Genomic DNA, 12,976 nt, shown 5'->3' with positions numbered 1-12,976 from the left:
GGAACACTTATACACTTCTGGTGGGAGTGTAAAATGGTACAATTACTTTGGAAAACAGTTTGACAGTTTCTAAAAAGGTTAAAAATACACTTACCATGTAACCCAATATTTCCATTCTTGAATATTAATCCAATAGAAATAAAAACTATATATCCACACAATACTTGCATATGAATTCTTGTAGCAGATTTATCCCTAGGAGCCCCAAACTGGAAACAATGCAAGCATCCATCAACAGGTGAATAAATAAATTGTGGCATATCCAAACAATGGAATGCTATTCAACAATATAAAGGTAAATTCTGGCAACAGTATAGAAGAATTTCAAAACCACTGTGTTGAGTGACAAAAGCCAGACACAGAGAGTATGGACTACTTGATTTCATTTACTTGAAATTCTAGCTTGGGCAAAACTAATCTATAGTGACACAAAGGATATCAGTGGTTGCTTGGGGCCAGGAGTAGATGGTGGATCAACAAAGAGACAGGAGGGAAACTTTTGGGGTTATGAAAATATACTATATCTTGATTTGGGGGGATGTATGCATTTGTATTTGTATTTGCATGTATTTGTCAAAACTTATCAAAATGTATAATAAGGTTTATTTTAAATTAGAAACAAATAAATAAAAATACTGAATTTTAGACTCTTCTTCCAAATACTTTAATATTCAATGCTTGAGTGGGGCCCAGGCATTGGTATTTTTTATAACATTCCCTTACTTACTTCCCAGGTAAGACTTGGGAAAGGGATGGACTTAACTTCTGAAAAGGTTAATCAGGTCCCATCACTGCCCCCTCAAATCCTGTGTGAACCCATCCTTTTCTGAGGCAGGAGGTAGATGGGCTCCAGGCTAGGCCTTTACAACTAGCCTCCTGTTTGCATTTCCTGAGGCAGGAGGCAGGTGGGCTCTAGGCTAGATATTTACAACAGCTTCCTGTTTGCACTTTGAGATGGAAATAACAACAGGAACAGGGTAAATAGCTGGACTTTGCTTTCTGTGGACACTTTAAGATAACAGTCATGGCAGGGGCTAAACCCTGCTTGAGTAAAAAAGATCAGGAAGTCACATATTTCCCATCCTTGGAGCAAGGGAGACACTGCACAAGCACAGAAAGGCTCCTTGGGGGGCAAAAAGTGGGGGCACCACCCCAGAATAGGTGAAGCCCAGCCCCCCTATAGGCTTCTGGGCTAGAATCCATCTTGGAAAAAAGTTGCGCACGCATGCTGGGGAGGGTCCAGGGCAGGGCAGGTGTGGAAAAAGGAAACAGATAATTGGCCAAAGGTAAACAAAGACCCGGAAGAACTGCCCTATCAGCGATTTAACTGCTTCTTTACTGCGCTCCTCCTCATTAGGGGGGACGCCCACACCCTTTCTCTCTAGGAGTGTATCTCTGCCTTGCTTCTGTCTTAAACAGACAAACTGTTTCTCTGTGTGCTCTCCCACTTGTTGTGCTATGTCTCTAATAATAAACTTTGTACCTGTTTTTACAGTTTTTGCCTCCCTGAGAAATGCATTTTTCAGTGCAGGCAAGAGCCAGGGGAACTCTGCTTCTAGCCTCCAGCCCCTGGTGGACCCAGTGGCTAGGATTCCTAGTTTTCACCCAGGCTGCCCAGGTCCGATTCCTGGGCAGAGAACTAAGATCTCACTCCAAGCCACCGCTCACTGCTGTCTCTCCAAGATCATTTCCACCTTCCTGGCTTCATCTCAGAATCTGTGCCTCTCCCTCTTCTGTGGCCACACATCATCGTGTCTGTCCCCTCATGCCCTCAGCAGCCCTGCTGGCTCAGGCTCACGCTGCTTCCTGCCTGCGATGCTCTTCCCTCCACTCCGCAGGGCCAGCTGATTTCTGTCAGGGCACAGGGCACATGTACCTCCTCAGCAAGGCCTCCTCCGACCACCTCTCTGAAGTCCCCCTCCACCGCCAGGCTCCTCTCCCTGTTCCCCTTCTTCACAGTATGTACACTTTGTGAATCATCTCAGCAGCTTCATTATGTGTTGATTACTCCTCTCCTTGGTGTCTAAGCTCCCTGAGAGCAGGACCTTTGTCCATCTTGTTCACTGTAGTATGCTGTCACTCAGAATGACACCTAGTACATAGTAAATGTTCAATAGAACTGGACTGAATAAACAGCTTGACAGAGTTGCTATGAGCCAGTGAAACTAAAGGGATTGAGCTTAAGATTCACCATCAACCACTGAAGAAAAATTGCAGAAAAGGTCCAGTAAGTTCTAAAATGATACTACAGGCAGTGGAAGAAACCAAATGCTTCATTTTCTTCCTTTTTTTCTGGTATTTTCATAAGTCTTTGCAAAGAGCAAAAATTGTCCTGCTCTCCTTTGGGTGTGTCTGTCCAGCCCATGAGCTTCCACCCCCTTTCTCCAGGAACTATCATACAGATCCATAAGGATGAGCCCTAAGTAACCCTTCTATACTCTCACGGCCCTGCCTTCCTGGGCACAGCTGATTGGAACAGTGAGGGACACGTGATCCTAACTGGACCAATCAGATTCTCTGCAGGTGGCTAGACCACTAGTGGAGGAAGGAGGGGTTGAGAAAGCTGGGTGTTATGTGCTAGTGGGACAAGCAGAGCTGGTCCACAGGACGTTCCTGTTCCAGCATCTTAGCATCAACCACATTCTCACCCTACAATTCCAGGAGACCCTCTGGACCTGTTCTTAGAAACCATCCATTCTGTTTAGCTTTGTTTGTTTTCTTTTTTGCTCACACAAGTTTGAATGTCTCTATTATCTGGTGCAAGAAGGAACATAACTAATCAAGCATGTATTACTGTAATGATAAGAAAAATAGTGCTATAACAATTTAATTTACATACAAACATTTTCCAAATGAGTACATATTTACAACCAGAATATAAAGAGAGGTCCACTTGTAGTTTCTATTCAGCCATTCTGGACTTTCAGGATCTCTCCCTTGTTCTCTCCCCATTACACATCCATGCCCATCCCACCTCTACTTCTTCACTGGGCTTCCTGATCCAAAGGTCCTCAGGAATTTCTGATTTCCTAACCAAGCCAGAATTAAGATTAGGGATACGGATGGTGACTGTGTCCTGGGTCATCTCAGCCATGCATCTGGGGGCACAAGTGCCTCATGCCTGCTCAGCACTAATTTGAGCTGTGACACCATTTTCCAAGCTGTTGCCATCTCAAGTCAAAAGGGAACCTCTCTGGGGAAGGAGGGATGGTTGGTATTCAATTTCCCTCCTGCACTTCTCAAGAGCCAAGCTCCCAAGTTCAAAGACGTCTATCATGGTGAGTGATGGATTGTATTTCAGACCAGGTTGGCAGCAGGAAGGAATTAGATTCAGAAACAACCATCTGGCTTTTGCAGCTGTGTGCCCTTTACCCTGCTCAGCATCAAGCCAGCTGTCACATAATCCAAGTGGCCACAGCAGCAGAACCAGCCCTCGTGTCCAATCCAGACAGGCCTCCTCTGAGGCCTGCAGAAGGCAATCAGAAAGCCAATGGGGACTCCTTCAGGCTGATCACAGAGGGAGTTGGGACTGAACACAGAGAACTTTTTGAGAGCTTACTATGTCCTGGGCACTGGAAAACAGACTGAAACAAACCAAATACCTACCACTCCCTGCCCCTGCCAAGGACACTCATTCATTCGTTTAAAAATCACCTATTTTTGGATGCCTACTAAACATGAGCGCTGGGCAAACTTACTTCCCCTTGCAAAATGGGAAGCTCTTGACATCCAGAATCTGGGGACAGATCCCAGCTCCATCACTTACTAGGTGTGTAGTGTGAGCTCACCAGTGTGTGCCCTTACATCAGCACCTTCCCTCTCCAAGGCTCCATCTTCTCATCTATAAATTTGGGATAATAATAATACTCATAGGACAGTGGTGACTGAAATGTCTTCAAGGTGCCTGTGAGTAGTAAATGCTCGCTGATGTTAATGTCACTGTTCTTTTATTTAGTTAATTTTTATTTTTTTTGGCTGTTACTGTGTCCATGAAATCTTTATTCAGATGCATTTCTCTGGCCATTTAAAAAACCTGATCAAATGGTGTGATATCCTGCACCATCCATTTTAGTTGCCCTAATAATCACTGGTTTTGATACAACAGCTCACACTAATAAGGATTATTCCTATTTGTGTGTGATTTCCCCTCGACCCCAGGAGTTGGGGCTCCTGGGTCATTCAGAGCCTCACAAATGCAGCAGCCCAGCACCATCTGTGTGGCAGAAGCTTGACTCTCAGGCTGCATTTTTCCATTTTATGAGCAGATTGGGAGGCAGCCAGTGTAAGCACAGTTTTTAGGACACCTGGGGAGAGATTGTGTCTTCTTACTGCTTAGCACAGAGCAGAAGAGGTAGCCAATCAATGAGCACCAGGCAATAACAGCACTTGCCGCTGACAAGCAATGTCACTCTCAATTGTGCTTTCAGAAACACCTTCCGGTGGCAAGGCTTTAGAATACATCGAGTTATGTCTGCTCAACAGAAGCTTAGAGGAGCAAAGAATGTTTAGAGGATATGATTTGGCCATTCATTGCAATGAATCCTAAAAGGAGAAAAACTGAGAAAAAACAACTTGCGAGGATCCTTACCCTCAAGGGGCTCTCATCTAAGTGATCAAAGAATTAAATTATTTGAGAAAAATACAAAAAAATTTAAACTCTGTGTGTGTATGTGTGTGTGTGTGTGTGTGTGTGTGCGCACATGCATGCATGCGCTAAACAGACAAGGATAGAGAATGAGACAAGAGCCAATGCCGGGCCCCACACTGAATACGTAACTACTAATCACGTTAGCTCACGTTTATGGAGTGTCGATTGTGTGTCAGACACTGTAGTAAGTACTTCCGTGAATATCACTTCATTTAATTACCGCAACATGACAATGCACTTAACTATGCCCAGTACCTGGAAGGGGCTCCACGGGAGACCCCACCTCTATTGTTCTGCTGTTGTTGTTTCTATCATGGTCCCCTGTTTCCAGATGAGGGAATTGAGAGATGGCAAATGACCCGCCCTTGCTTTTTAATTGCAAAACCAGGTCTCAAACATGATGTGTGTGTGTGTGTGTGTGTGTGTGTGTGTGTGTGTGTGTGTGTGTTTTCCAATCTAAAAATAAAAACAATTGAAAATGTCAGTTTTTCCAATACCCCCCCAGTGCCACATACTGTAGTGGGCACTGTTACCTGTTCACTCACTAAATCCTGTTTCTTTCTCTTAGCTTACAGATCAGGTCACAGGCACATGGAGGCCTAAAATAGCTTTCCCAGGGTCACACAGCAAGGAAGGTGCAGAGGTGAATCCTTCAACTGACCAGTGGGCATGATTCCAAAGCCCTCCTCCTTCAGAGAGTTCATTCCCTGGACTTGGTGGGCTACTCACCAGTAGAGTGGTAACAGCGTGGTTCAGAGCCATCAAGAAGCCTGAAGAAACTATGCATGTGGAAGTGCTTTGGCAGGAACAGAGTGCCTTGCAGCTGTCAGAGGTCCTGCCCGGGAAAGGCTGAGTCTGACATCTGGACAGTCACAAGGTTCCAGTCCACCGCCCTGTGCCTTGGATGATGCCTAGGTCGCAAAGTCACCCAGGAAAATGGCTTTCGTTCCAGAACCAGAGAGAAACGGGAGGCTTCCTAGGTAAAAGTGAGGAAGGTTGGAGGTTGATTTTCTGCTCTAGACACTCATCCTCCATGCCATGTGTAACTCTGTCTCCAGGTACCTCTCTGGCAGCTGATATTCTCATGCCAGCTGGGATATAGTCCAGCCAGGTAGGGATGATTGGCTCCTGGGACCTCTTCTGCTTCTACGGTCAATGTTGCAGCTGTCAGCAAACAGACCATGCCTCTGCCTTCCTTCTGACAATGACTGAGGCGCAGCCCCTCTATACTTCACTGCTCACTCCTGCTGCCAGGGACCACACTAGGAACCACAGCATCATCCCAAGCCCCCAGGATGAAGGAAGGGGCAGCTATCGCCTTTAATGTCAACCCCAGTTCCTCGTGAGCTAGAGAAGCAGGTTTGAGAAAATGTCCTTTGAGGACCCTTGGTTAGGAAAGTCCTGCCAGCTGAAAGTGGAACTCCAGTCCCTTGTCCCGCTGCACCTTGTGTGAGGACTGAGCAGTCCTCACTATCTCCATTTTCCCGATGAGGCAACAGAGGTTAAGAATTTACCCAAAGCCGACCACTAGCCAGTGACTAAGCCCAGGCTGCCCTGCTCCAGGTGGCCCATTCTTTCTGCAGAACTGCCAAGCTATCTAGATGTTTCACAACACAACTTCCCAACTCTCCCCTTCCATGTCTTTTATTTCAGTAAATACAATATTTGTATTCCCCTGGAAATTGCACTCTGGAGGGAGAATCTTTTGATGGAGGCATTCTGCCTACCCAAGACACCACATTCTTTCTTCCAGCTGGCGATGCGCTCGGGCGTTATCTCACTGATACACGGCAGAAGGTCAGCCCCTGCTAGCCTTCCACAAAGGAATTCCCTGTAGGCTATGGGTGGCTGCACTCCTAGACTTCTGAGCAGGGAGATTTCTGCCTTTGTGTCTATGGGTGTATTAATTAATCATTCCTTTAATGCCAGCTGTGTCTACACACATTACTGTAACAGTCAATTCCGTTCTTAAAAGTAAGCTAATTTAAACCAAGGATATGATGGATTTTTAAAACTAAATTAGCTTAGTCTTTGTTTTAAGAAAGAATCAGTCTGAATAACAGAGTTCTGGTCAAACCCGCAATGAGGCCAAATTCTTGAAAACTAAGTATCATTCATTCATTCATCCCTTTAACAGATGTGACAGGGGCTGAGCTGGTACTCTGGGGAGTGGAACACGGATAACTGACAGCAAAGGCCCCTGAGTCTAATGCGGGGAAGAAGGCAAAAACAAACCCACCACCGAGCAGCACCGAGGAGGACACCACACAGGTGAAAGGATGCCTGCTCCTCGTTCCCACCTTAACTCCTAGACAGCAGGAAAAATAAACACGCACCCATTCTACAGGGCATAGAGGAGAGGCCTGTTTAATTAGCAAACCTTGGCAGGAGAGACAGAACTCAGCCTTGAGTTTACCATCAGGTGCTGAGGTTATTGAAACAACAGGGAGCGCTCTAGGGAGTGGAGAGAGGACCACAGTCAACTCCACCAGGGACATGAAATGGTGGGTTTCTTTCTTGCAGTGAGTGAGCAGTTTTTAACTGTAATCCTCCTAAATCCAGAGTGTGTGATAATATGGACAACGCAGGCCAGTATTTGGCTTTTCACTATCTATAAGGAAAGGACTTTTAAAATAGTTCTCTCCTGTCTAAAGCATGTGATAGATGTAACTAGTTAAGAGAATGGATTGTTTTCAAGGACTAATTAAATGATGAAGCTATTGATGTTACGAATCACTCTCAGCTGCCATTAAAGCAGCCCCCGGATGTCCTGTGGGAGGCCGAGCCCCATCCATCTGCAGGCTGCTGAGTGGCCCTGTGCACAGACCTGGCAGCCAGACCGCCAGTGCTCACGCCTAGGCTCTTCTCCTCACAGGCTGTGCATTTATGGTCATGTTTCCTAACATCCCCAGCCTCAGTGTTCTCTTCTTTAAAATGGGACTAGATACCATCTTCTAAGAGTAAGATCAAGCATGTGATGCCATGGTAAATGCTTAGTAAATGCTACCATCACCATTATTCAAAAATCAATCACACAGGCCTGGGATGGTTGTGATTTGCCTGTGTGGCAGTCAAGTGCAGTGATTCTGCTACCTTCTGGACTCTGCTGGAAGAGGCACAGAACCCTACGGGAGGGAAGAGGTCTCAGGCCTCTGGGGGACCCAGCACATCTTGCAGGCTGTGCTCTGAATGTGCCCACACTTTTAAAAGATACCTGTCATGGGGGCCTCTGGAGGATGGAAGATCCCAGCTCTGTCTGCCCCTCCTCCCACTTTATCTCTCGCTTCATGTTGGTGGGAACATGGTCTTCCTCTCTCCTGGAGTCCACATCTCCTAAGGGCTTCCTTCTTCCTGGAGCCCGGAAGGACAGGCTGGGCAGGGGTTGCTCCCACTTTTGAGCAAGTTCTACATTTTAGCTCCCACATTTTTGTGGCCTATGTGCAAAGGACAGCATCCCTCTCATCTTGATGTTCTACCTCCTTGAAGTGCTTTGGGCTCTCTGAATTCTTATATGGCTCTGTCCCCGGCGGCTTATACTGCAGGGTAGCTTGTCAGCTTGGAGCCTGACTTAGCACCCCCTTCCCAATTGTGCATTCCTTGGGCCAAGGCCCTCCATGCCTCCCCTCCATGCCCCTAACAGGTCTAGTTCACGGTAAGCCCACAGTCGGTGCTCAAAGCAAGTATTAAATCAACAGACACATAAAGAGTCTGAGACTCTTCACATAAAGTTCCCAGGGACCTGCCTCCAATGTCAGAAATCACCCATCCTCTTTAAAAAGGGGTTCCCCAAAGTCAAACACTCCATCTCCACGGGGTCCAGTTCCACTGCCCTGCTCGCTAGCGCAGCCATGATTAATGAACACACCACTGGCTGTGCAGCTCCAGGCTGGGAGCACGCAGAGTCCTGGAAACAACCCCTAGTGGAGAATTGGTCACTGTCATCCTGGCCGCTTGTCCTCCCGCCCTGTGCCCCTGCTCGGCAAGGCCTGCACCAGTCGGCAGAACTTCCTCCTCCACTGCCATCGTCGTCCCTCAGGACCCGAGCTCCTCCCAGATCCGCTTTCGGAAAGCCTGCCTACACTGAGTGAATTCCCAGGGAACGACTCCGGCTCATGTTTTAGTGTGAAAATGCTCCCAGCCCTGTGTTTAGGGCAGCATCCTGTTTACACCTGCGGTATCTCACCTGGGGATACAAGGTCCGCAGAGCAGAGCTGGCAGTTCTGGAATCCAGGGCTGGCTCTTATCTGTTTTCTGTGTGACCCTAGGCAAAACCTGTGCCCTCTCTGATCCTTGGAGCTGTGTTTCATTCCTCAGAGTTATTGGGAGGTCACATGGGCTGTGGGTTCATGTCAAGCACTTTTCTTGGTTAGGGCATGCAGGAGTCAGCAGACAGACACTAAGGCACCAAAACACTGGCAGCCAAATAATAAACCAGAACATTTTGGATGGTGATAAGGGTTATGAAGGGCATCTAGAGTGGCTGGGGTGTTCAGGGTAGCCATCCTGAAGAGGAGGCATGCATCCAAGCTTCACCAAAACAATGAGAACAAGTCAGCCAAGGGAAAGTTTGAACTATTGTTTTCCAAGCAGAAGGCACAGCAAGTACAAAGGTCCTGAGGCAGGAATGAGCTCAGCACAGTCTGGAGACAGAGCTGAGGGCCAAAGCCCCGTGGACGAGGGGGAAGAGGGTGGAAGAAGCCAGAACATATAGGGCCTATAAACCATGGAAGGAATTTCAGGTTTAGGCTGAGTGTGCATAGCAGAGGGATACAGTCTGATATAGGATGTAAAAGATCTCTCAGCTATCCAGTGGGAAGTGAGGGATAGGACCTGATGAAGTTTGTACAAAAATCTCTCCATTACAATTGATGGTCTTTAGGATGGCAGGTGTGGAAGCAGAAAGATCATTCAAGAAATTGTTGCAAGAAAGTAGTGGAGGCTTGGATTGCAGGCGGTGACTGTGGAGAGAGGTGGGCCGCTCCAGAGAACGTGGCTTATGGGAGAGGTGGATGGGGGACAGAGAGAGGGAGGCAAGGAGGAATCGAGGGGACCTGGAGGCATCCAGCGTGAGTGAATAGGCAAGCAAGGGAGCCTTTCTCACCTGGGATCGACCTGCAGGGCCGCACCTCTCACCACACTGTCACCCTCTGGACGCAGTCTAGAGGAAAGGCCTCCCCATTGTGGACCATCCCAGGTGGGACGAGCAGCGAGGAGAAATGGTGCTCACTCCACTTCTCCGGCAGCCAGCTTTCTCTGCTCTTAGAAAACAGAATTGCCTTCTCTCCTTTCCTTTCTTGCCTGAAGGGAAGCATCCCTGTGAGGGCCCAAAGGCATAGGATTATGAAGTGCTCCTGCTTTCAATGCGTTGCTGGAATGCTGAATAGTCTTTATGAACAGAATTGATGGTCTTGTCAGCAGCGACAATATTTACAGAATATACTGCTACGTTCTAAGGAGAAAAGGAAAGTGGTGACATGACAGCTCTGAGCAAGCTGTGGGACATGCGAGGGCCTGGAGACTGGTGGAGACAGCTCTCCCTCTGCCGGGCCCTGCCCATACTCCCCAGGCCTGCTGGGGCAGGACTCAAGGTACAAAGAGCCTGTTGGATTTTGTGTTCTGTGGGAAACGGGGAGGAAAGACATTCCAGGGCCATGCTGATACTGCAAAGACATTTTCCTAAACCATGAGAGAGGAAACCGAAGGCCCCAGGGAGCCCCAGAACCTGACCTTCTGGGGAGCAGTTGAGCCATCCTGGGAGCAGATTCGCAGCCTCTCCGGACTCAGCATATGTGAGAATTAGGAAAGAGCTGCTTGCGCTGGAAGCTGGATGCTCCAGGCATGCTTATGCAATGCACTTGGAGGTGCTGCCTTCCTTGGACAGCTACTCATTAGGCATCCCCTGGTGCCAGCCTGGGCTAAGAACTGGGGATGCAGGGTAACAAGAGTCTCTGCCCTCAATCATGGGAGAGAAAATAAACAAGGAAAATGTAAATCAACAAGGTAAGTGTCCTGAAGAACCAATAGAGGGTGTTGTGAGAGAGGCTGTGGGGTGAGGCGTGGGCATTCCATAGCAGGGAGCTGAGGCCCCCTGGTGGAGAGGAGCAGCCCTGGGAAGGCCTGGAGCAAATGCACTCCGGGCGGGGGCAGCTGCCGTAAAGGCCTGAGATGGCACATTTGGCCATGATTTCCAAAGTCCCACGGTCAATGAGGACATGATGCTGAGATGACGTCTGGGCAGCAGGAGCAGCAGGTTGGGTTTGGGGCGAGGGGGCTGGTCAGCTCTTCCTGAGGTCATTTCCCAGAGCTGGAGTGTGGCTGCGGCAATGTCCTGACCATGCTTGTGGAGGCCAAGGAAAGCCTAACCCCATCATTTTGTCCTGTGGGAGAGGGTGAGCTCCTTCCTCTCTAAATCCAAAGGACGAGGTGTGGTCTCATCTGGGGGCCCGTGGCCTGGAAGGAACCTCTCCAGGTGGGATCTCAGTCAGCTCCATGACAGTGGGGAGTGTGGGAGTGAAGCTGTAGCAGCTGACAGCCAAGAGGCCAGCAGAGCATGCAGGGGGGCCTTACACTGTCAGTGAATCAGTAGCCCCAGCATCTCCATGTCTGCCTGATGGGAGAGTGGCTTTGTCCCTCACCTCCCCTCTGCTGTCACTGCCAGTTCTCACACTGCCCACATGCTGGATTCTTATTTTAGATACTGTGACAATTCTCAATATAGACACCAAAGAGAAAAACGTGAGCCCTCCCCAAAGGCACTGAAGCCTCAGCACCCCTGCTATAGGAACCCCACTGTGTTTCCCTCACACTTGTAATGTGAGAAGAGTTTTCAGGTTGAAAGACTAAAAACTGTTCCAGGATTTCATGAAGACCCTGCATGCAAGCACACTGGCAGAAAGTGCCCCAAACAACTATCACAAAGCAGAATTTTTTACATACCCTAAAATGACAGAGAATGCATGGAGTTTAACAATTTTGTCAGGAGGAAAACTGTTAGGTCATCAGCTGACATGGAAAATGTTTGGAATGACAGGAGTCAAATCGTTCCCTACAAGATCATATTTGTGATGAGTGTGCCCAGGAATGGAGGCCACAGGGCATGCCCAGGGACTTTAAAACTGTTAAAACATAGATTGGGTTTGAATCAACAGAAATCTCTTGCTCTCACTAGGCACCAGCAGCTCTCTCTCCAGGAATGAGAGGCATTAGAATTTCTTGGCCACATGTGCATCATCAGGACCATGGTCGGGAATCCACTGGCTCTGGCGACCCATCCACATGTCACAGATTGTGACACTGGTCTATACTGACCCACAGGGGCTTTCCTCCTGACTGAGGATCAGGGCAGATACTAGGCATTAAACCAAACCAGGACTACACCTCAGCTGCTGAGCCAGAAAGATGGTAATGGAGACACAATTTCCCCAGAGCCAAAGGGTGTTATTCAAGGATGTTTTATTAGTTTTCTATTGCTTTTCAACAAATCATCAAGAACTTAGCAGCTCAAAACAACATCTACTTATCGTCTCACAGGATGGGTCAGGAATCAGGGCACAGCTTAGCTCGGTCCTCTGCTCAGGGTCTCACAGGTTAAAATCAAGGCTCTGGTCAGGCTGTGATCTCCTCTAGAACCTGTCCTCCTCAAGCTCATTCAATCTGTTATCAGAATTAAGTTCCCTGAGGCTGTAGGACTGAGGTCCCCATTTTCTTGCTCGTTGTCAGCCAGGACCACGCTTAGCTCCTAGGACCACCCTCAATTCCTGGCTGCAGGACCCCCATAGTTCCCAGTTTTGATGTCTGTCTTCTTCCAGCCCAGCAGGAATGTGTCTCATGCTTCAGACCTCTCTGAATTCCCTGTCTCTGACCTCTGGACCCAGATTCGTGTAATTATGTCAAGCCCACTTGAATAATCTCCCTTTCGTTAACTCAAGGTGACTGATTAGTAATCTTAATCACATCTGCAAAACCCCTTTAGTCGTGCAACATAACAATCACAGGAATGATACCCCATCATATCATAGGGTCTGCCATACTCAAGGGGAGAAAAGGCATGTATACTGGGGGTAAGAATATTGGGGGCCATCCTGAGATTCTGCTACCACAAGCTCCCCCTTCAGGATCACGGTCACAAGATATATATCAGGCTCCTTGGAACCCTCAAACCAGCAAGGCGGCCATTGACAGGATCCCAGAGACACAGGGCTACAAGAATTTTCCTCTGGTCATCTCAGCAGTGACAGAAATCAGGAGAAGAGTTATTTTCCCTACAATTAACTGGCTTTTCTTCAAGAAACTGAAAACCTAAGTTCTCCCAAGGAGGATCACTGAGCC

General features: G+C 48.0%; 2 long non-coding RNA genes across 2 annotated transcripts in view; both read left to right on the top strand.

The window, feature by feature from the left end:
- LOC309648712 overlaps positions 1–7,377 on the top strand; it is a 49,963-nt gene extending 42,586 nt beyond the window's left edge. Inside the window, exon 2 of the long non-coding RNA XR_014256765.1 lies at positions 5,217–7,377. This is a non-coding gene — a long non-coding RNA (uncharacterized lncRNA). The remainder of the gene's footprint in view (positions 1–5,216) is intronic.
- LOC309648710 overlaps positions 1–12,976 on the top strand; it is a 295,211-nt gene that overhangs the window by 108,332 nt on the left and 173,903 nt on the right. The gene's annotated exons all lie outside the window — the stretch shown is intronic.

This window comes from Balaenoptera physalus (assembly GCF_965194825.1).
Source record: "Balaenoptera physalus genome assembly, chromosome: 19".
Lineage (NCBI taxonomy): Eukaryota > Metazoa > Chordata > Mammalia > Artiodactyla > Balaenopteridae > Balaenoptera > Balaenoptera physalus.
This window is presented reverse-complemented; position numbering and strand designations above follow the sequence as displayed.